General features: G+C 41.3%; 1 protein-coding gene across 1 annotated transcript in view; it reads left to right on the top strand.

Annotated features, from left to right (window-relative positions):
- Positions 1-23,805, top strand: part of cep89 (centrosomal protein 89) — a 106,430-nt gene that overhangs the window by 59,506 nt on the left and 23,119 nt on the right. The window lies entirely within an intron of this gene.

Here is a 23,805-nt window from a genome sequence, read left to right as displayed (position 1 = left end):
CTGGCATAGGCCTTGGGATTATCCAGGTCCACTTGGTCTTGAACAGCCCCAGAAAACTTGCAGGAGACAATTTTCTTGTCTTTATCACTACTGATGTGAGGGCAACTGGGTGGAAATCACTGGGCTCCTGCTGTTTTTTGGGGGGGATTGGAGTCTAGCACTTTGTTACAAGTCAGCTAGTTTCTACAGTCTCAAACCTGGTGAAAACTGTATTAAGTTCATTGGCAAAAACGTCCTCGTTTTCTGACACAGCTGATTTGTGAGATGACAACAAACCTGTCATCGCCTTCATGGTGTCCCACATTCTCTTGGAGTTTCCAGCCTTAAAAGCATCCTCCAGGTGTTGTCTGTGTTCCTGCTTGGCCTTCCTCAGTTTCCCCCTCAGTTCTACTCTGCAATATTGTTCCTTTTGGAAACAATCTTCCTCCTGTTCATTGGGTGCTTAATGTGCTTAGTTACAGAAGTCTTACAGTTGGGGTACACCTTCACTGTTTTAGTGGGTATTATTGATTGCACACATTGACTTTCACCATGCACATGGTATCCAGGGTACCCTCCTTGAGCACCTTCCACTCAGTGGTCTCGAAGCAAGCTCTCAGCTCCTCCTTACTCTACCCCCTCCACACTCTGACCACCGTCTGTTCTGTTTTTTCTGCTTTTGGGTTTGGTTCTGTAGGTAGAGATGCAAAACATTATGATCAGAGTTTGATATGGGTGGTTTGGAGTTTGTGAACACTGTCCTCAATTGCAGTGGCAGCCCTGTACGCTTTGCCACTTGGTGGAACATATGCGATGCAGAAAATAATGCAGCCAAACAAACAGGTTGGGGAGTATGACGGCTGGGAAAGCAGGACAAGTGCCCCTTTGCTGTAATCGTCTTGTAATGCCGCCCTCCTTTTGCGTTTCCCTCTGCAAATCACTTTTTGGATTTATTCCTTGACTTCAGAGCCATGCTCAGTAAACTAAGTAGGAGTTCCTGAGTGTAGGCTAGAACGGAAGCCTCGCCGTGTCCCATTATCAGTCCGGGTTGTTTGTGTAGTCCAGGTTGTGTGTATAAGAGCAGGCTGATTCAGGCTGTTCATTTTGCCAATACTTGTCTGAAATTATTCTGACAGATCGCAAAACACTTTGAGGCATAAGCAAACATAGCATAAAACAAAATTAACTCACAGAAACAATAAAAACAAGGTCAGTTGTTCAGGACAAGACGCGAGTCGCCAGCAGAGCAGCACCACCCGCCACCAACCACAATATGGTATGGTGATACCATATGTTGGTGTGGTGGTAATATCTTGGTAAGGTGGTAATGTCTTGGTGCCGTGGTAAGATGTTGGTGTAGATTAACATCTGCTCTTCAGTAACATAAAGCTGGCAGAGCAGCAGAGTGGGTGCAGCAGTTGGTGGAGCAAGAATCTGTGACACTAAGGTTAATAGACCTATTTCTTATGAGAATGGATTGTGATTGGTGTGCATAGCGATCGGCTGATAGATGACTAACAACTTCCATGTCCTGCCCGAACTTTTTGTTTTTTTTCTCATTTATTTTTTTATTGCAACACCGTCAAGTTACAGACAATATAACAGGTTGCTGAATACATTTTGATTGTTTAACCCAACTATCCCTCTACCCCCATCCCTACCCCCCCCACCCCTCTCTCCACCCCCCTCTCCTCCACCAACCAACAGGATAATAATACCCACACAGACATAGCATCCTTATTTAGCCAGAAGATCTTTTAAGTTAGATATCAAATTTGTCCACATAAAAATTGTGTTTGGTCGTGCATCATTGACTCTTGCTGATGATAGTTTCAGGCAGTGTTGGGCAAGCTACTGAAAATTAGTAATTAGTTACAGTTACTAGTTACTTCTCTCAAAAAGTAATTGAATTACTTTACCAATTACTGCATAATAAAAGTAGTTAGTTACTAGGGAAAGTAACTTCTGCGTTACTTTTAAAAGTCTGCTTCAATTCTCTTATTACACATAGTTATATTATTTTAGTGTTGCTGTGGCACAGTGTGGGACAAGACAACTGTCAAATTTGATCTATCATTGTACCCATTATCACTATGATGAAAAGTAAGTAGTGGAACAATAAAACATAATAGATATGTTTTGATAGGCGTATTTATTCTTATTATTTAGCCTTGACAGGCCTTCAAATCAAGCATTAGTACACTGTGTGGGCTAAGTTACCGGACCAGTAGCAGTGTTGCCAACTCTTTTCCAAGGGAAGTAGCTACTGGCTGCTCAGAAACTCGCTAGAAGTCGCCAGATGATGTCATACGATAATTTGCATATCAATATATAATGCTGCACTTGTTATGCATGCCGCGGAGTAGCCCGTTTTAATAGAAGTGCTAACTCCGCCCACCCGGGCCAGTTTCGGCGTGCGCCGGTACCAATTACAAGTGGACCCTATCCTACAGCCCCTGCTGTGGGAAGCGCTGTGATCATCAGACCTCTCTGGATTAGACAAGCAAGTAGAGAAAACTGGCATCAGCCGCACCAATTTATTGCCAAAAGCTTTGGGATTCAACACATTAACATTGCTTCCCATGGTCAGAAAAAGTCGCCAGATTTGTCGCTAGTCGCTTTTGAGAAATAAAGTCTCCAGGGAAGTTGGTAGTCTTTTGATTCACTTGCGCCACCGTAAAGTCGGATGATCATAAACCGGATAATCCAGTAACGAGTAACGAGCCCATTTAAATTTCAGTAATTGTAATTGTGTTATTAATTTGAAAAAGTAATTAGTTACATTACTAGTAACGCGTTATTCCCAACACTGGTTTTAGGTAAGAAATGTCCAAAAAGCTCCAAAGCCAGAGTACTTGACATATCATGAGGAGGTTTCCAACACTGGACTACAATCTTTTTAGCTGTAGTCAGGCCTGCCAGCCAGACTTTGCATGTTTTTTCCGTAAGGGAAAGGTGGAAATCATCATTTAGAAGATGTACAGCAGGGTCCATTGGCAATTGTACCCCCGTCCTGCGTGAACTTTGATGATGGACACATTGGACGTTGCACAGACCCAGCCTATGACCTTTTGGTCGTAGAATGGTCTTTCAAACCTCCAGGCCACAGTTCTTCATTCTACCCTTGCTAGAGGATACCAGCATAACTTCCCATGCACACACACATACACACATTAAACAAACCCTACAAACCATACACATTCCTGAAATTGTAATAAGCACACTAACCTTCATGGTACACTCCTACACTCCTACACCTTGATGAGTTTGTGACAGATACAATGTGCTAACAACAGGACAAATACTGCTGGTTTGGAATGGTATTATAATACTAATCAGATTCTAACTCTACAGAGCAGAAACGTTATCATTTTATTCTCCCAGTCCAATAAATGGAATTTGTCTTGGGGAAGAGATATATTGACAGCTAACATAGTAGCACAGTATATACTGACACACATGCTACGGGGACAACAGGACCATACTTGCAGTGCTAAGAGACATGCTAAGACATACAACCAACAGTGATATACAGTACATATCACATTACATATAGATAGGCTATACATATCACTCCAGAAACATTAAACATTCAGTCCCTATGTATCTAGTAAATCGAATTGCAGCATTACTGTCACATTTTTATTTTCTTCATGTTTAAGTAAAATCTCAAAGGACATCTGAGCCACTGGTTTCCCCAATAGCTCACTGCTGCTAGGCCTGCAACTCTATTCTGCAGTAAAGCAGACTACCAAACTATGGATTTCTTAGAATGTCACTGAGAGGTGTGAAATAAGTGTGATCACACAAGAGGGCCAGGCTCCTGGGCAGCAGGTCTGTAATTGGATGATCGCCAGTTCAAATTCCCGCTGGGAAAATCTGGGGAAGGGCACTGAATGAGAAACACTCTCCCTTTCCGCTACTGTCGAGGTTGAGCCTAGCTGCCTTCATACCTCTGCTATTTTGCTGTTTCCTCTACATTTAATTCTCAGTAGCCTAACATTACATTAGCAGTGTTTATGTACCATAGATGTGTTGGTGGACTGGTCAAAGATGTATGGGCAGCAGGGTGGCCTAGTGTTAGAGGGAGACCATCCCATTATCAGACATTTACAGGTTTGATCCCCAAAACAGTCAAATCCAATCCAATCCAAATTTGTGGTTAAGCCTGACATTTAATGGTGAAAAATAGGGTACTGAACTGGCATTTGTGAACCTGCTATTGGCTGGTCTTTGGTGCCAGGTGATGTCACCTTCTATAGAGTACAACAGGTGGTGACATCATCTGGCACCAAAGACCAGGCAATAGCAGAAGGCCAGTTCAGTACCTTACTTTCCATCATTAGATGTCAGGCTTCACCACAAATTTGGGTTTGGGGTTTAGTTACTCTTTAATCCCATAAATGTGCATGTAAAAAAGTATGAGAGATGAACTATGAGTTATACCATGAGCTATAGAGTTTGAGCAGAGCAGCTTTGCTGAGCCTTAAACTTCTCATTGACCTGTTGTTACTTCCTCCATTACCTCCATATTTATTCATCAACAAGTTCCCCTCCCCTCAAGAAGGCTCTATATAAAGAAAAGCCAGTCATTCATTTATTCATTCATTCATGACCATGAAATATAGATTGTGAATGGGTGGGTGTTGCAGTGGCTCACGGCCAGCAGGCCTCTCTGTGACTTGCTGACTGTTAAATATTTCAGCCTTCAGTCTGTTGGGTTAAAAAGCCCTCTGGAACATGCCAGAAAGAATCAAGTCTTGCTAGATGAAACCCAATAGCAGAATTGCCTCGTTTCCCCTAAAATCCAGAAATAAATAACTGCTGTCAATGAGACAGGGCAGGGGGCAGGGTTTGTGCAAAAGAGGATGCAACTCAATATGCCACATGTAACATGAACTCGATTATTGGTCTTACTGCAATATATCCTTGCTTTCAAAAGCCTCTGCTGTTATTTAGATCAGGTTTGGGTGGCTGTTGAACGCCACTATTGCACAACGTGGGACTTCTCTAAACCAACTACTGATTTTGGCATCTGCCATCTCAATGAGAAACATCTGTGTGACACCAGACTGTTATTGGAAATACGATTCTATGCCTGCCCTGCCTGGTTTAATAAAGCCAAAATCAAATATATCAATAAAACGTTATAGTCTCGTCAATGCTAGGAAATGGGAAATGGGATGTTTTCGTCACCATAACGATTTATTGTGTTTACATTTTCGGCACTTCACTGCAGAGCTTTACGTACCTCCAGTTCGGCACTATTGCTGCTCTCCAATACACACACACACAGGGCCAACATTTAATTTTTTATTTTATGTGAGATGGGCTGTCTTAATTGTTTTTTTGTGCTGTTGAAGAATTTGGGTTCTGTGCTGCAAATGTGGGATTTATTCTTGTTGGACATCTTTTTGACATTCGAACTTGAGGTTTGTAGTGAGGTTCGTCAACATCTTAGTGGTAATTTCGAGTAGGTGGAATTTCTTTTTGAAGAGGGAATCCACCCCAAAGTTGGCAGTCCAAGGTATTACCAATCAAAGTTATCAGTTATATTATATCAGTTATTATATATCTGCTGTTCATTTATGGTTGATTTTAAATTCATAAATACAAATGATTTTGGATGTGAGTGTTCCAACGAGTAAAAAACGCTTGAATCAGAAGCAATGAAAGCCAGGGGCGGGTTGCACAAAGCAACTTCAGTTAAGATTTTCCTTAAAGTCCGAGTTAAGGTTTCCTTAAAATAAAATTGGTTGCACAAAACACCCTTAAGTCTTCTCCTTAAGGTTTCCTTAAAATGTTCACTTAAGTATTTAAGGTTTACTCTTTATCTTGGTCTTATACTTAAGGAGTCCCTTAAAGTTAGTTAAACCGTTGCACAAAAGACCTTAGCAACCAAAGTCAGGAAAAAAACTTAAAGTACCTCTGACTCTATCTTAACCGCAACATGGCCGAGTTTATGGCGATAAATGAAGAAGTTGTCGTATTTTTTTTGGACCTCTTGGATGAACCTCTTCACCAGACTTCTTGAATTCATTTTCGTTGCAATTTCCTCCCACATTCGTTGTTTTCTGTTTGCTGTTATTTGCGGATCAAATTTACTTTTTAGTATGTGCTTTTTTTTATTGTATTCCTCCAGAAGTATAATCTTTTCCTCCTCTGACCAATTTGGTGTTCTTGTCTTCTTTTCTTCTGCCATTTTTTTACTATCTATAGGCCAACTTTGTGAGGCGATAACAGGTATCACAAGCGCAAGTGCAAGCAAACAAACGGTCTCCATGGAAACTGTAGAATTTTACCACTGTAAAATCTCTTTCAATGCAGTAAACGCCTTAACGTTTTTCCTTAACTAAGGAAACCTTTTAAGGGGTTCTGTGCAACACCCTTAAGTAAGTCCCTCAGCTAAGGAGAAATTAAGCCTTAAGTGTCATACTTAAAGAGAAAACTTAAGGTGTTTTGTGCAACTGGCCCCAGTTCTTCTGCTTCTAAGGATATGACATGAACGCGGCAGAAAAGCGGCAGCCAGCAGTCAACAAGGTAGTGTGTGAGCAACGCTAAAAAAGTATCAAATGGACTATTATAACTGAAATGTCTTGATAACTGTTAATTGCAGCTATTGAAAGACGTGGAGCTGCAGTGTGAGCGTTATTGTGTTGAAAGGACGTGTTTTAATTGCTTTTTGGGTTCCACTGTTTGAGATAATGAGGGGCCTGTGTGTGTTTATTGGAGAGTAGCGCTCCAGGTGAGCTGGAGAAGTGAAGTAAGTGACAAAATGCTGATCACAATTAATTGTCATGATGGCAAAACCTAGGAAAATAAGGCCCAGGTTGAAAATAACTTGTATGTTCTATGTTGTATGACTTGCGGAAATGGTTCTTTAGGCTTGTACCGAAGCAGAACTCTTTTTAGTGATATGAAGAACAATTTTAGAAAGGTTCTCCATTGCAAATTTTTGTGCCATTGTGACTTAAGAGCAAGCAGGTTTTCATTCCAACCAAACACTACACTAGCTGATTTCACTGATTAGCACACCTTTAACCAGAGTGGGAGCTAACTAGTACATCAGCTGATGTAGTGAGTAGTTGGAATGACAACTGCTCCATATAGCACAAAGCTGAAATGTCTTTTTAGAACCTTTATAGTGCTGTAAAGAACTATTTAAGAATGCATGAAGTGTTCCAAACCAATAGTATTGAAAGGGCCTTTTAAAATCCTTAGTTTTACATAGCGCCACTACGTGACCAAATGACCTTTGAACCTTTTTCTGTGTGTACAATAGAGAGAGCAGGCACTCTGCTAATAAATGCATGTCATCTGTGCGTGTGTGTTTTCAGTCCTTTTTCCTCAACAAAATAAATATCCTAATAGAAAAAATAAGTGCTGCAGTGTGATACAGCACATATGTAAGATGGCTCAGACTGCAAAGTTAGTTACATGTCCAGTAACACACGATAACATAAGTGTAACCCAGGTTATTTGCTGTAGACTACAGATGTCCCCTAAACGCCTCACATGCAGACTATCGGTAGACGCTACAATTTACCGATGTTCCCTAAACGCCTCATATGCAGGCTACTGCTACTGATAGCATTTTTGCTGCTCTCAACCCGGTTCATTTTGCTATATTCTTCATTACAACGGCTAATTACCCGCTGTACATTTAAACTGACTCTAGTTCTGCTCAAGCACTCATAGCTCTCTCCTTCTTTTAGCGACTTTCTCGCTAATCCCAGTTGTTTACACGCTTTTCAGATCTGCTAGTTACTTAGATTAGCAGTTAGCGATGGCTTCTCTCTCTCCCTCTCAGTTTAATTAATAATTAGCTGTTAATGTTTACGTTAACGTTACACATATATTTGCGGGAGTGTGAGAAATCTCGCGCTACTGTTGATGTCCAGCGTGATGACAGAGACACTGGGAAACGTGAGTTTGTTTATTTGCTGCGTCACATGTAGTTTTAAATGAGGAAATTCGCAACTTTCTTTTAAGGCACAACGGCCAGTTGAAGACAGGGCATGCCAAACTGGCCGTGTGGAGAGTTAATTTTAGAAGAGGCATTACGGCCACACTCCAGGGCATCCACGGCACTGGCCGTTTGGGCGTGGTATAATTCCTGCCCTGATATGACATACCCCCGTCTTTTAGAAATTTACCAGTCCATTAATATTTGAAATCCCACTAGAGGCCACACAGAAAAGCTTTATTCAGTATAGTATACTTCCTCTGTGTCAACGTCATCTGGCTTCGTAATACTGAATGTACTGGTCCAAACTCGAACTGCGCACTCAGCCAATCAACACCTGATGAGGTCGCCTTTTAGCATGAATGTTCCACAGCAGTCACTGGTTTTGGTTAAACAGAGATCTGAGACAGTGGACAGATACCCAGTGATATTTCGCAACATCCAAACGGCGCTGAACTATCTCCAGCTGAACAACACTCTGCTTCACCTCTGGATACTGTTGCTAGGTTACTGTGCTCAGAGGCTGGTAGCTAACAGAGCATCAGATGGCCACTGGGTATGGAGGGATGGTAAAGGGGTACAGAGAGGTATGGAGGGATGGTAAAGGGAATGGAGAGCTGGTAGTCGGGTACATGGGCTGTTGCTTCTTCTTTGGACAACACTGCCTTAGAGAGGCACTTTGTGTAGGAATTCTTAGTGACATGTAGACAGCAGGGTGGTGTAGTGAGTAGTGAGACTGTTCTTCAACCAGAGGACTCGGTTTTATACCCTATATGTTATTGAGCAACACACTTGAATCCCGACCAGCTGCAGGGATGCTGTTTTGTGGCTGACCGGACCTCCCAGTGGAGAGGGGCAGCAGAAAAGAGAATTTGCCCATGGGGATCAATAAAGTATCACATTACATTATACTGAAAACCACTACCAGTAACAGGTCGGTATCTTAATAGCAAAACGTGCTTTGATCAACAAGTTTCGTTGCATAATGGCAGAGTACTTTGATCACCAAGATAAAAGCAAAGTCAAAGTCGTATCATCACTGCTTCAGAAGTCGGTACCACACTGAGCTACAGCAGTTCTCCTGGAGCTGCTCCCATACAATCATAGTCACACAACAGAGCATATTCTGCAAGGATCCTGGCAGGGCAAATTAGTCTCAACTCTGTTTTGCTGCATTCATGGTGTATTGGAAAGACGGTACATAAGAGCTTCCCACTGGAAAATACAGCTTTCAACTCGTAAGTACTCCTTGGTAACCCAGCAGGGTTGGGTTTGATAATGGATTTCTCCAACTTCTTGAATTCTGGCATCATCAACAAGGAAATACATGTAGTCAGATGTAGGGAATTATATATTCATTTGAGATAAAAAAAAAAAAGAACAATTTGCCTCACTTAAAGCCATATTCCACTTAGTTTTAACATGGGGGGTATTCGACACTTGACTGCCATCAAAACCAGAATATAAACTAATCACCAAGATCGGATGCACCTGAATGAGTTTGTAGCGTTCGCATTTTTACCTCCCATTCATTTGAATGAGGCCACAAAAATAGCCTGAAAATGTTTGTGAACAGATTCAACAGCTGCATCCAATATTCTGGTTTTCATGGTGGTCAAGTGCCAAATAACCCCCATGTTAAAATTAAGTGGAATATTGCTTTAAGTCGTTTTGTGATCACATCTCTTAAAATGCCATGGAGGGAAAAATGATCAGGATCAACCAAAGTCTCCATGTGAATTGAAAGCAGTGTAACCAGAGAGGATCCACCTCCTAGGCCATTTTGCCTTGCAGAGATGCAACAATAGGCGACACCCCCCTTCCCCCAACTCCTGAGCTCTTGGCTAGCTACACTAGTGTGTGTGTGTGTGTGTGTGTGTGTGTGTGTGTGTGTGTGTGTGTGTGTGTGTGTGTGTGTGTGTGCGTGTGTGTGTGTGTGTGTGTGTGTGTGTGTGTGTGTGTTCAAGGGAAAAAGTGTTGGGGACACTTATCCCTCATGTCTCCATGTTCTCCACTCCCCTGTCCTCCTCTCCCCTCCTCCTCCTCCTCCTCCTCCTCCTCCTCCACTCAATGTGGAGTGCGTTGATAACAGCTTTGACCTGCGCTGTCATAATATCTGCTCGGTGATGCTGGTCTCAATTATCCTATTGACCCGGAGGATGATGGTCCTGCTGCTGTTGACAGATCATCCTCTCTCATCTACCATGAGGACAAAAAACAGTGTTTTGGCCAAACTCCCTGTTTTTTTACAGTTTACATTACACATAAGGCATTCATCTGATGCTTTTATTCAAAGTGACAGTGAGTGCAACAGTAGAAGTAAGTTATATACAAATACAATATACAAATATTGTCTAAATCAGTGGTTCTCAACGTGGGGTCCGGGGACCACCTTGAGGGGGTTCCAGGAGGTCCCCAGCAAATTGATGAATTGTTAAACTTCACCTCTATTTCATTTACAAGAAGTTAAGACAATTAGAGAATGTAGAATGAAGACTATTTTGATCATACTTTCACTTATCTCTCTACCTGCAGTCTTGAGATTCACAAGAATATGAGTCATACATGTGCATACCTGTACATGTACACATTTGTTTGCATTTACGTTCACATTTTAGCCATATAGTGGAAACTCTTAATTTAAGTGATTTCTAATGAGTTAAGATAATCTTAAATCTCTAGATCACTAACATTACAAGTAAACAATAGTAAGGAGGCCAAGGGTTAAAGGCATAGTGCCCTGAACTTTGACACTTCTGAAACCCCTCTGTCTCAGTGGGCCAGGCTGGATCATGTGGGAACAGAAACTTATCATTAAAAACATTATTAAAGAATTATCATTAATTGGCATCTGTTGAATATTATTTTACTGTTAACTATCAAGTAATTAATTATTTCTGTCTTTTAACAGTTTACTAAGGATTAGTAAATACTATAAACAATGTTATCTGAACATGAATTCATGTTATAAAAAACAACAAATCATATATTGTATCAACTCATAAGAGATGATAACAATGCCTTTAATTATATTAATTAACCATTTAACCATTTAATTAACAGTTTATTATCTTATTATCTATGATATTATAATTTTGGATGACTATTAAAAAGTTGCCACTGATATTTACTGTAGTTAGTAAATGGTTAATAATGGCTTGTAAAGCATCAATACACACTATTTTGGCCATTAAATGGTAGTAAGTGTTCATTAAAACATTAACTATTTGAGTGCCTATAATAGAATTGCATCTGATTTTTATAATCATATTTATGAATAAACTTTAAGTCAGTATGAACTTAGTGAAATACAAAAATTTATAGATACCATTGAAATTGGGTCATTGCAGCAGCAGAGAATAGGATACACCAAAGAAAAAAACGTGATATAAATAAGGATAGAGTAAAGATGGTATTAAACTGTAATGCCCCATGAATTGATATTTCAGGTATTTTGATTCATACGTGTTGACTCCCATGACCACAGCTCCTGGGTGTATGTGCACCAGTCATTTTTTGATCTGTCACACCAACTATGTTTGTTCCACAGCTCTAAGCCTCAGGTCTGCACCAAGCCGCAAGGTTTTGAAGCGTGACACCTCTGCTCTAACACTCATCTCAATGACTTTAAGCAACTACTAAGCAACCGGCTCATTTGCATAACCGCATTGACTTTCAAAGTATCCCAAATACTGCATTATTATAGCTGGAGACCTAATTTGGCCGCTAGTGAAGAGAACTCAAAGTAATGTAATGCATAATGATGGAAGTTTGCCTGCGGCAATGCCTGAGAGAATGTAGCTCTGCACTGCGGGTCGTCCTCTTTTCCTCCTGCTCTCTCCTCCTATCCTCTACTGCCCTTCTCCATCTCCTCAGCTGCCCCACCTCTCCTCTCCTACAATGTTAGAAGGGGGAGTAAGGAGACAGCACTTATCAGGTTCTTAAACACCATAAGCAGTGCTATGCAGCCATTGAAACACTGGGATTGGTGTTTGGGGGGTGCTCAAGTTGGAACACTAATATCAGTGTTAGTTAGCTCAGTTTTAAGTGTTTCAGTACACATGTATGAGTCTGCAGACACACAAAGAGTGTTTTTCAATTACCAATGAAATGTCCAATCTGGATTTTTTTGCCATATAAATTTGGGGAATTTTCCCTTGAAGAGTTTGATTTGTAGATGGAGCACGAGGCTTTCAGAGCATTCTAACCCATTCTATATCACAGCATCATGTTTACATGGCACGTGCTTTAGACCACTGAGCCACCCACGACACCACGTCTTCTTTGTCTGTGACAGGTCCTCCAGGCTGTCCTTCTCTGCAGTGTTTCTGATCTAATAGGATTATATAGATCGTCTCACCTCCTTCCAGCTCCTCCCACGTCCTGCTAGCTCCTCATCTGTCCTGCTCAGAGTCTAACAGAACGTGGTACAACAGAACACTGTTCTGAGAGCAGCCTGAATCTCCCAGAGACACTTCTCCTCCCTCGTCAGCCTGACCCCGCAGTGTTAGGCCGCGGCCACACTGATCTGTTGTGTCTGCCTGTCGCTGTTGATTTCATCATTTACAATGAGAGCTGTCCCTTGTGCGGACCGGGCTGATGACATGTCTGACAGATTTCCATTCGTTTTGATGGACAGAAAGTTCAACCCAGGATTTGTCACCATACGTTTAGCCAATTAGAGGCGTTCTTACGTTTGTTTTGGAAGAAATATGACTGTATGGATGTACTGGATGACTGTAGGTTTATCCAGGCCAGTTTCTTATTGAATTTATACTGTATAGTCTTCTACATTGCTAAGAGCAAAGCCTTACTGCCCACCATGTTGACCATGTTGCTGATGGATCAGTGTTGCCGCCGCCGTATCCTCTGCCACTGCCCCCCCAACCTCCCACAAACCTACACCCACCGCCTCAGCCTCCACACCACAGGAGGCTGACTCCCCACCAGGTCAGAGGTCATCAGCCAGACATCAGAGCCCAGCAAGAGGTGGCGAATCAGATCCTCCCTGATGTTGAGTCTGATGCCGCACACCGCTGACCTAGAAGGAGAATGTATCATCTTTTCTAACCTGTATTGCTCCAACAAATGCTTGCTGACCTCCATGCTTTTTTTCATTGGGTGGACCAGTTTCATCCATTCATCCCCAGCTTCCTCTCTTGTCTGATCTTTTCTTTCTTCTTTTCTGTCTTTAAGCTCCAATCCAATGTGTCTAACCTGAATACTGCCTACCTTAGTGGGACCCTTTTGCTAATGACGCCAGCTGATTTCAGAAGCGACGGTTAATCTGTTTACAAATGCAGAGATGCTTTATTGTCGGTGGAATGAATTCATAGCTGCTTTAGCCAAGGGATTTAAACAGCATGTGGAATGAGCGGTGAATGATTGAACGTGAATTTGCAGGCTGGTTTGGGGTGTTAAATAGCATAACAGCGGGTTGGTGAGTAAAGGGAGGAGGGCTTATGCAGCTGTCAACACAAGCTCAAGATGTCCACTGCCTTTAGACCGTTAGCAGCAGTGTCAATAGCCGGGACATATAGCAATGCTAGTACATGATTGGCCTCTGATAGGTGATGGCATCCAAGAGTCCAGCTTCAGCTTACTTTTCTATGCCAACAAACAAATGAACCAGGTGACTGTGTTAGTATCTTTGGTTGTATAAAATTCATGGACTTAGATTGATTCTGGAGATGGCGGTGTGTTAGAATGCCAAGATGCCTTAATTGTTCTTTGGAAAGGATTACAGCATAGGATTTTCCATATGGCTTCAGAGAAGCCTGCACTCTGTTCCAGAGGTCAGAGGTTTATATTGTATTACTTAGTTCCAAACAGTACATTGTTTTATTTTAATCACAATTCTATCATGTACACTAGCATAAAAACATGGTTCTCTAGAAAATTTAGAACCATCAAATTGTTTTTGACAGGAGGTCCTATAAAGCACCACACCAGAAAGTGGTGCAATGCTATCTTGAAGGTTAGAGAAGCAGCCTTGTGACTGGACGGATGCTAGTTTGGGAAAGCCTTGTGGCCGACAGTGAAGACAGTGGTTCTACTATGCAGCTCCCAGTGGCCAAAAGTAGAAAACTGTGGCTGTACTGAGCAGTTCCCAAGTGTAAATGTGGAGAAATAAATGTTTAAAAAAGTAATGAACCTATTATACAGCAACAATGTTCTGCTGGATAGTAGTAAAAAGAAAAACCTTGGCTTTGAGAGTTTTTTGTATTTTTTTGTTGTTGTTGTAGAGAAGGTCAGCCAGCCTCTGGGCTGGAGCTGGAAGGGGGATAGACTGTATTGGTTTGGCGTCGCTTGGCTCAGCTCGCTGTTGGGGCTAAATGTCACCGCTTCTGCTGGCCTGATGCCGGCACCCTGCTGCCTCCTCCGAGGGGTTGGTGGAGATTCAGCCCAGCCTGGGAGACATTTTGCTTCCAAGATGATAGTTCCCTGCCAGGAAACACCAATCCCATTCATTGCTGAGCAGAGCTGCGAATTAGCAGGATGGCTGGAAAGAGAGCTGGTGCTGTTAGTGGCTCAGTGGTGTTGTTTAAGTTATGTACAGTGCTCCAACGTGGCAGTACCAACAGAACTGACTCTTTGGAAGGAATGGACATTAGAGTCGCTCCCCATCTTCAGTTCCTCTCTCCTCACTCTACTTCCCTTCTATTTCTCTTTTTCCTAGCACTTCGCTTTTACATCAAAATTCTATGTTCACAGGAATATTATAAGAGCACTAAGGCCCCGACTTTAGTTGCTTGTAATGTTGGTGATTTTGGAGTTGAAGCTTATTCTACTGTGGCACCTAGTGTAAGTGTATATAGAATGATAAAGTGCTATGAAACTTTAATGATCCCCAATAGTAAAATTGGGCCGAGACAAATTGTCATAGGACACAGCAAAAAAAAAAAAAACAGAATACTAGAACACACTCGGAGATGAGAGATGCTACACCTGCACTGCTTGCATGTAATGTTATTTTTAGGGTCACACATGGCAGTCGTGTTTTACAACGTGGCGTAGTAAATAGGGGTTGGGAATCTATTTCCAAACATAATTCACTATTATTCTAGTTCTTAGGACTTAAGTCACCTCTGATTAGACATACACACATAGAAGAGACAGAACAACTTCTCTCATGTAAATGCGACTTTATTTACATAATAACCCACACAGATTTTATGGTAGGTTATATCACATTGGGATTATGGAAAGACTAACAGTTGTTTTGGTTGGTAGTAGGAACAGCATAATCCTGAGTATTGACGATGTTCTTACAGGTAGTTAAATTGGCTTAGAGAGTCAAGGCATGATTTAGGTAAGAACAGTGTAGGAGACCACAAGGCGTAGAAGAAGAGTAGCAGCCATGTTTAAGACATGCATATGAAAACAATTGGGAGAAGCCACACAAAGGTGAGATTTTATACTTTATTGAAAATATTTCATTACAATATGTTTTCTATGTGTAACAGAAAAGGGTTCAAGGATTTCAGAAAGCTTATCAGATTGGCAAATTTCAGACTGGAAACCTTGCCCACATGACGTCAAAGTGTCGCAAAGATTTTATACGCACGGTTTTTAATGGAATGCCTTGGGACAACGGGGCTAGGAGAGCATATAATGTGACCAGCGACTAAACCAACTTAAATATATGAGGAGGAAAATCAGATTAGTTTCCTAAAGGGAAAATACCCAGAGTTAATGCTTTTGTAATAAATGGGAAAATTAGGACCGGCTGGGGTCAGTCAGTCAGCAGCAGTCTCCCAGGACCCTTGGTCGTTCTCCTGGTCCACTGGATCTTCAGGCAGGCATTCAGGCAGGCAATGTAGTCTTGGTGAGGTAGAGTTTGCGGAAGCAGCTTTTAGTACTGACCTAGGAAAAGCCACACTGCATACTTGCGTGATTTGAGCTGCTTTTGGCAATCCGCAGATCTAGGCAACACCGGCAACTCTGTGGAGTTTGATGTTGGCAACTGCAGCACGTGGAGAGGTGAGGTCACAGTCACAACTCGCAGCTTTGACAGGCAGGAGAGAAGTGGAGAGCTTCACGTCTCTCACTCAGAGTCTCTTTTGCAGATAGGCAGATTGGGTCTGGGATTGCTGGCCATGCAGTTCCAGTCAACGTTCTTAAAAGACGAAAGCGGTAGAAGACCACAATAGATTGGCCAAACCAGTTATACTTTTCGTCTGAAGAAGCGACAATGGGTCCCTTTTTGGCGTGGGCTAAGGTTACACCTATTTCAATAGATGATCTCCTTATTGAATTCTGATGATCTCCTTATTGAATTCTGACCTATTTTAAATAATAATAATTTATACAAAAAATAAATACAAAAAATATATAATAATAATTTATATTTATTTATATGACACCAGGAATGGCATACTTATGATGAAAACAACTGGTTTTAGACTCCCTGTTAGACTCTCTGTGGTTATAACTGGCATAATAAATGCCATAATATCCATTCAAACTCAAAACCATAGCAAAATTGACGTGCAAAACACATTCAAACACATAAAAATCTGCAATTCATATTACAAATGGGATTTTCTGAGTCTTTCAGTAGAATCTGTAGGGGACTGCGTTTTACAGCCTGCGATTCTGGCAGGAGGGGGTGAGTGGGTCCTTTCAGGAATGCTTCTGATCTCTGTTGATTTGAAATTCAGAAAAAAATGCTTTTTAATCCTAGGAGATGTGTCTTATCAGTGACTTTCCAGTGTATTACCTTGCTTGCTCTCCTCTCTCACGCTCGTACATCCTCTGTTTTTTCGTCGTCGTCTTTTTTTTTTTTTTTCGAAGTGGGAGAGGGAGAGAGAGGTGTGGAGGTCAGGGTGTTTGGAGTAGGAGAAAGGGGAGCAAAGCCTGCTTATGCTACAGTGGAAAGGGGCTGATTGAGACTAACCTGTATATTGTGATTATCATGCAAGTCTGTGAAAGGTTTTGTAGTGTATGTCTGTCACTCGTAGCCATGGGCGGAGGAAGCAGTTTGGGGGGACAGACCTGGCTAGGGGGGTCCGGGGGCATGCTTTTTTTTAAAAACGCTTTTAAAAAGCTATCTAATGAAACTGACCAGATAAATAAAAAAAACAGATAGAAATAAAGAAAGAATAAACTCCCATGTCATACAAAACAAGATGCCATATCAAACAAATGCTTTTTGCAACCACCAATATCATTTTTTAATCCTAAAGGATGTTTTTTGATTCCGGTGCTAAACAACTGACAGATTCGACGTGACGAGCTGTGCAGGCTTTCAGCCAATTTCTCATTTATAATAACAATTACACAGTTGTGTAATTTCCAACTTCTCTGATATTATGTGATTTCTAGTCATGTATTCTTTGTGGTGCACATGTCCTTTTTAAGAGCTAAGTGTGTTTTTTCTCCAAGCCGTGCTACAGCACCAGCTTTAGCTTGAAAAGATGTTCATTATAAAGTACATACAAAAAGCCAGCACAGTACCTGTTCGACGGTACAATAATGAGCCATACAAAACAACATTTTAGACAAGATGCAGGCCATCCAATATGGTGAAGAATAAAGTTAGCTACCTCCCCCATTTCAGCAGCCACTATCAGTAGCCTACTTAGCTAAACTGATGGTCACCAAACACTAGCGTGACTGTACCTAACATGTTCCTAGTCATGCTGGTAACTGCCAGTGTAGACAGCTGGCTAAGTAAGCTAACATCAGACTTTTTTTGCAAAGGAGGGTGGGAGGACTGTCTGCTGCTACTGGTGTTATTGCTGGTTAATGTCCAAAAGGATTTTTGTCGCCTCAAGCCCTGTTGAAGCTAGCTACTGAAGTAACTTAACAAGACTGGAGTCAGTTTAGCTGCAGAGCAATTAGCTTCCCATCTTAAAAATCAACACAGATGAAATATAGTGTTGCAACAACATCAGGGAAAGATTACATAATTACAAGCATGCAAGAGAAGGAGGCAAATATTGTCAACAGACAGAGCTGTCTGTGCTTTTTGGAGGCAGTAGCAACAAACCTGTTAACATTTTGTTGTTGACAGTCATGATATAAGAAGACTATATAACTTTTTTTTACATACATAGTATTCTTCCTTGGCACAATAACATACCTTTCATTTGTGCTCTCTTTTCTCTCTCTTTCTATTGGCACCTAATCAGTGTCTAGTGTCGTTTCTAGTCGTTTGATTGCCTTGAATTGCTTCATAATGACAGTTTAACGGGCCCTGCGCTTGGCTGACTGCTGTGCTCCATCAGATCTAGTGAAGAGCCGCCACTCTGCTCACTGTATAAATGCATTTACTTGTTCTACATAATTAAAATCATTCCATTGTTGTTTTGGCCCATGAAGGCCTTCATCAGAGTGTAAGCCATTATGTTTTTTACAATCTGATGAAGACCTTTGACCAAAACATCAATGGAATGATTTTAATCGTATAGAACATGTAAATACATTTAACTGGGAGCAAGAGTGACACCTCTTCACTAGATCTATGCAGCTTTGTTTTTGGCTGAAGTTTGACTCAGAGCGCTGCCTTCAGTCTGTAGTGTCTGCTGCGTAACCGATTAGTGTTAGTGAGTTTTACTATCCAATCAGGGGAAAAAATGGCTCTGGCGCACTCTGGTCAAAGTGTAGCCGACTACTGACAGCAAACAATACTGATCACACATAAACATACTTGTAGTCCGCCATCGCTCATAGGTTCGTGACGCACACATAGATATATATATATACCCTTACTCAATACATATAAAACAACAATTGCCATGCGCAAGTTGAGGTCATGATGTCAGCATTTTCCAAAAGCTCCGTTTCCAGTGACCTTAAACGCAGAGAAAATATTGTGTTTTCAAAAATATCCATATACCATCTGCCAGACTGAAGACTGATAGAAATTGTGACATTTTGTTTACAGTGATCCAATATTATACTGACTCTATCAAAGCTCAACATCTTTAAAAAACAAAAAAACATCTAAAAAGCCATTTTGCATTTGGAGACATAAAGGTTTTAGCTGTAGCTTGTAGGCATCTAACCATGAAGCTATCAGCCAAGTGTCAAGTGTCAGTCCAAACTAACACTCCAGTGTCCATCTGGCCGCTATGCTAGTCAGCTCGCCACCACACAGCTGCCTGATTTTTGTGTTTCCAGATATGGATAATCAATCACTTTAACCTAACCTATCACATATCCTACCTTTCTTCCACTTCTGAAAATGTGAAGACGTTCCATATAACCTGTCTTGTCTTTTTCTGACATTGTGTTTCCTGGCTCTACCTTGCCTCCTCAAACCTAGACTAGGACCAACTGATTAAAATCATCCATAACGTTTTCCTTTAGTTCAACTCAAACTACACGATGACAGCGATTGGCAGAGCCCCCTACTCTACCAAACACACACACATAGCAAACATAGACAGGTGAGCTCGATCTGTGTCCCGGCTTGTACCCCAATGCACCCAAAGCTGGATTTTAAAGCCGGCTCACGTAAAATAACCGGCCCGCTCTGACTACTAAATCGAACTTACCCCACACTCTGTGTTATATATAATATTCAGGGCTAATCTGAAAACATTCGGGGTTGAAGGCCCGAAAGAAAGACCCTGGCAACGCCACTGGAGGGCACTGAGGTTCCAGCCAGCCATGCAATTTATTTGTCGTAGTGGTGGGCGATTTCACTTTTGAGAGTGAGAGAATCCTGTAGACTTCCAGCAATTGAGCTAAGCTAACCATTCCCATACCTTCATATTGCATGCAAAGACATAAAAAAGGCTTTCACGAGTCCTTCTGAGTCTGGGTAGGCTGGGAAAATAGCCAAATTCCCCAAAATCCAAACTATCTCTTTAAAGCTACTACCAGTATAATTTGAAAATTGATTACTTTGGCGACCCCTTGAGTCCCTTAGTGGTAGTATTTTACATCAGCTGTTTTAAAGAGGCTTTCCACTCATTACCCCACTCTGCAGACTGCAGAGATAAGACATGTATACAGAAGACTGAATAATGGAACTGGAATAAACTTGTGTAAGGGGGCAAGTTATTTTCCCCACAGCACAAGATGTGTTCATCAGGGGCCACATTCAGGTCAGTCAGTCTATCAGTCAGTCAAACAGCGCTTCCTCACCTCATACTCGGTGATTTTTGCGAGAAACAATCTAAATGTGTCTGTAAAGATCTCCAATTCTGTCCCAGATCAGTTCGAACTACTGCCGATTCATGTTGAACTAGAAGGGCACTCGGAGAGCGCAGACTTCCGCCAAGGTTCGTGCTATTATTGCTTGTTTGTGAGTCGGATCCGGATCCGCTCCAAAATTTAATGGGTTCTTCCTTGGCCCATGCTACACCCTTCCACGAAGTTTCATGAAAATCGGGCCAGCAGTTTTTCCGTAATCCTGCTAACAGACAGACAAACAGACAAACAGACAAACAGACAAACAAACAAACAAACGGCACCGAAAACATAACCTCCTTGGCGGAGGTAACTAGGTAGAGGCTGCCCTCTCATGGGTGTGGGAGAACTGCTAGTTCTGTTGCCCTGGGCAGTTTGACACAGTTTTTAGCTCCCTTGATCACTTCAGAAGTTGTTATTTTGGGATATTTTAACCTGAACTGGTTGTCTCATGCAGCTGATGGCTTGAAGGATACAGTACAGTATATGCACTGAGTTAAATCTGACACAATTAATCACAGAACCCACATGACCAAATATGAAAAACCTTAGGAATTCCACCTTGTTAGATCTCATTCTCACTAATAGGCCCCAAAAATTTTGCATAGCTGTGTGTTTTCAACAGACTCCAGTGATCACTGTCCATTTGACATTAGAATGAAGAGGTCAGGGCCACAGTTCATCTGTAAGATGTCTTTTGATGAACAAGCATTTCTACATGACCTATATCACAGTGATCTCTCCTCTACAACTCTCTTTCCAGATGCTGAACCGGCCCTGGAATATTTTTTGTCTATTTTTAACTTTTTTAACAGACAAACATGCCCCATTTAAGAGACAACGGATTAAGAACAGATGTAACCCTTGGTTTACTCATGAATTAAGTGATCTTATTTTGCAGTGGTACAAAGCATGGGCATTGGCCAGGTCTACTGGTTGTGTTGTGGACCGGCAAACTTTCAGACATCTTAGAATTAAATACACGTTCATGCATGGTGAAAAGGGCTATGTCTGCCTTCTACCTGAACAATTTGTCTGATTGTGGAAACAACTCAGCAAAGTTCTGGAAATTGGTTAAATCACTTAAGGGCAGTATCTCAGCCACTCTTCCGCAGCAGATAATGCTGGATGACAAGAGGGAGATTTGTAATGTTTTTAATCATCATTTTATTGAATCGGCTCTCTATTTGATAAGTTGATTGGAGGACCTAATTCACAATTGGCTCTAGATGATAGGGTCACTGACACAAAGGAGGAGGTGCCCCTGGCTTCTCCCCCAGGAAGTGTTTGCTCTTTCATTAATTAACTAGTATGAAGTTTTGGAATCCCTGTGTTCTTTTAAATGTATGAAAAGCTCTACAGGCGCAGATCAGTTAGACCTGTATCTTTTACAGCTTGCTGCCCCCCTTATAGCTGAGCCTCTAACACACATTTTTAATTTAACAATCACCTTTGGCCTGATCCCTAAAGTCGGCCTTGGTGATTCCTTTACATAAAGGGGGTGATGCAAGTGACTTAAATAATTACCGTCCCATTTCTAAACTTCCCTGTCTAGCCAAGATATTGGAATCTCTTATTAATGCACAGCTTCAGAATTTCTTGTCTACAAATTAGAAACATTGTGTAGCTTTGTTTATGGACCTATCAAAGGCTTTCGATACAGAAAATCTCTTAGACGCTTGGATAGACTGTCCTCTTTAGGGTTTGAGGAAGCAGCCTGTAACTGGGTTCAGGACTATTTCTCTGCAAGAACGCATAGAGGCCAAGGGCTTTGCAATCTTAGGTTTTGGAAAGAGTGAATGGTGTACCACAGGGTTCTATTTTAGGCCCAACATTGTTCACATTATGCATAAATGATATTGGTGCCTCAAAGAACTGTAAACTACACTTATATGCTGATGATACCATTCTCTATGCCTGTGCATCATCTGCAGAACAAGCTGAAAAAATCTTCAAATTGCATTTGACTGTGTTCAGAAATCCCTGAATAATCTCATATTAGTCCTCAATGACTTTAAGAGCATTAAACGTTTGCCCCCTTCATGGGGCCCAAATTGAGTGTGTAGCCTCATACAAATATCTAGGTATCTGGCTAGATGAAAAGCTATCATTTAAAACTCACATATCTGAGCTCAAAAAGAAACAGAGGATTAAACTGGCATCTCTCTACATAAATAAATCGTGCTTTTCTCTTGAAAACAGCAAGGCAATTGTACAATCAACTCTTAGGTCAGTTTTGGATTATGGTGATACACTTCATATGCATACAGCCCCTCCTACGCTGAAATCACTAGATACATTCTACCATAGTGCCTTGCAGTTTATAACTGGGGATAGTTTCAGAACACACCACTGTTTATTTTATCAGAAAATAGGATAGCATTTTCTTAGTGTTAGAAGGAAACAACACCTCTTTTACAATGCATTGCTAAATAAGTTACCTTCATATCTTACATCTCTTTTAAAGCTTAAATCTATCTCTTATCAGACAGGAATGTCCGACTTTTGAAACTCCTTGCATTAACACTGAACTTGGGAAATTTGCTTTTAGTTTTTATGCACCAGACAAGTAGAACAGGTTGCAGGAATTGCTGAAACTAAAACAGATTCTTTCACTCAATCATTTTATGTTTTTATTGAATGATATGATAACAGTGGAGTGTTACTGTTTTTATTGATCCGCAAACGTGATTCATATTTATCATCCTATCTTCCTAGCTTTCTATATTGTATTTTTTTTATTTTATTATTATTATTATTGTGTCTGTGTTGTATCAGGGTTTCAAAGAGGGCATCTGCTCTCATCCTAGGGTGACGTGAATATTTATTCCATCTATTGTCTTGGTGCTGTGACCTCTGACTCTTGACCTCCTTGCTAGTGGTTGCTTGTAATGTTGGTGATCTATTGAAGCTTATTCTACTGTTGACCTCAGTGGAAGTTTCTCAAGATAAGAGAGTCAGATAGAGCCAGATGGCTAGAACGTAAAATGTAGAACAAACTCATACACACACAAATAAATAGGCTGGACATAGGCAAGCACAAACACTGTCTGTCAGTGGATAGACCTGGCTCTTCTCATCACTAAATCTCCCACTGCAGCAAACAGAACAGCAACACACACTGTATCTACCCTGCTGTCTCTCTCAAATTGTCTGTAGGTCTCCATCTGTGTCTCACTATGTTTCCCTCTATCTCTCCCGCTCTCTCTCTCACACTATTTTTGTTCATTGATTCTCCATTCCACTGATTTGTCTTTCCTCTGTTTATCTTAATGTCCCTCTCCCTCTCTCTCTCTCTTTCAATCAATTGAATCTGCTTGTTGGCATGAATGTTATTCTGCCAAAGCATCTAAACACAATTGCATAAAAATAATCCACATAACAACAATCTGTGTGTGTGAATGCATGTGTGTGTGTATGTGTGCATGTGTGTGTGTGCGCTGCACTAACTCTCTGTTGCTACTCTACTAGCTGGAGCTGTCAGCAGCTTGACTAATCCATTAATGCAAAACTTAAATATCACAATCTGCAAGAGTACTATTATCTACTGGAGAACACACCCGTTGCCTACACACGCATTCACTCACACACACACACACACACACACACACACACTCAGGCACATGCGCACACACACACACACACACACACTCCCAACACACCAGAAGTACTCATGCACCCACACCGACTCCTCTCCAGCAGAGAGACTATCTCTA

This window comes from Centroberyx affinis, unplaced genomic scaffold, assembly GCF_046629955.1.
Source record: "Centroberyx affinis isolate AG114_WGS23_722 - 3 ecotype Tasmania unplaced genomic scaffold, CSIRO-AGI_Caff_v1 ptg000172l_1, whole genome shotgun sequence".
Lineage (NCBI taxonomy): Eukaryota > Metazoa > Chordata > Actinopteri > Beryciformes > Berycidae > Centroberyx > Centroberyx affinis.
The sequence above is the reverse complement of the archived record's forward strand: the minus strand, read 5'-3'. Positions and strand labels throughout refer to the sequence as shown.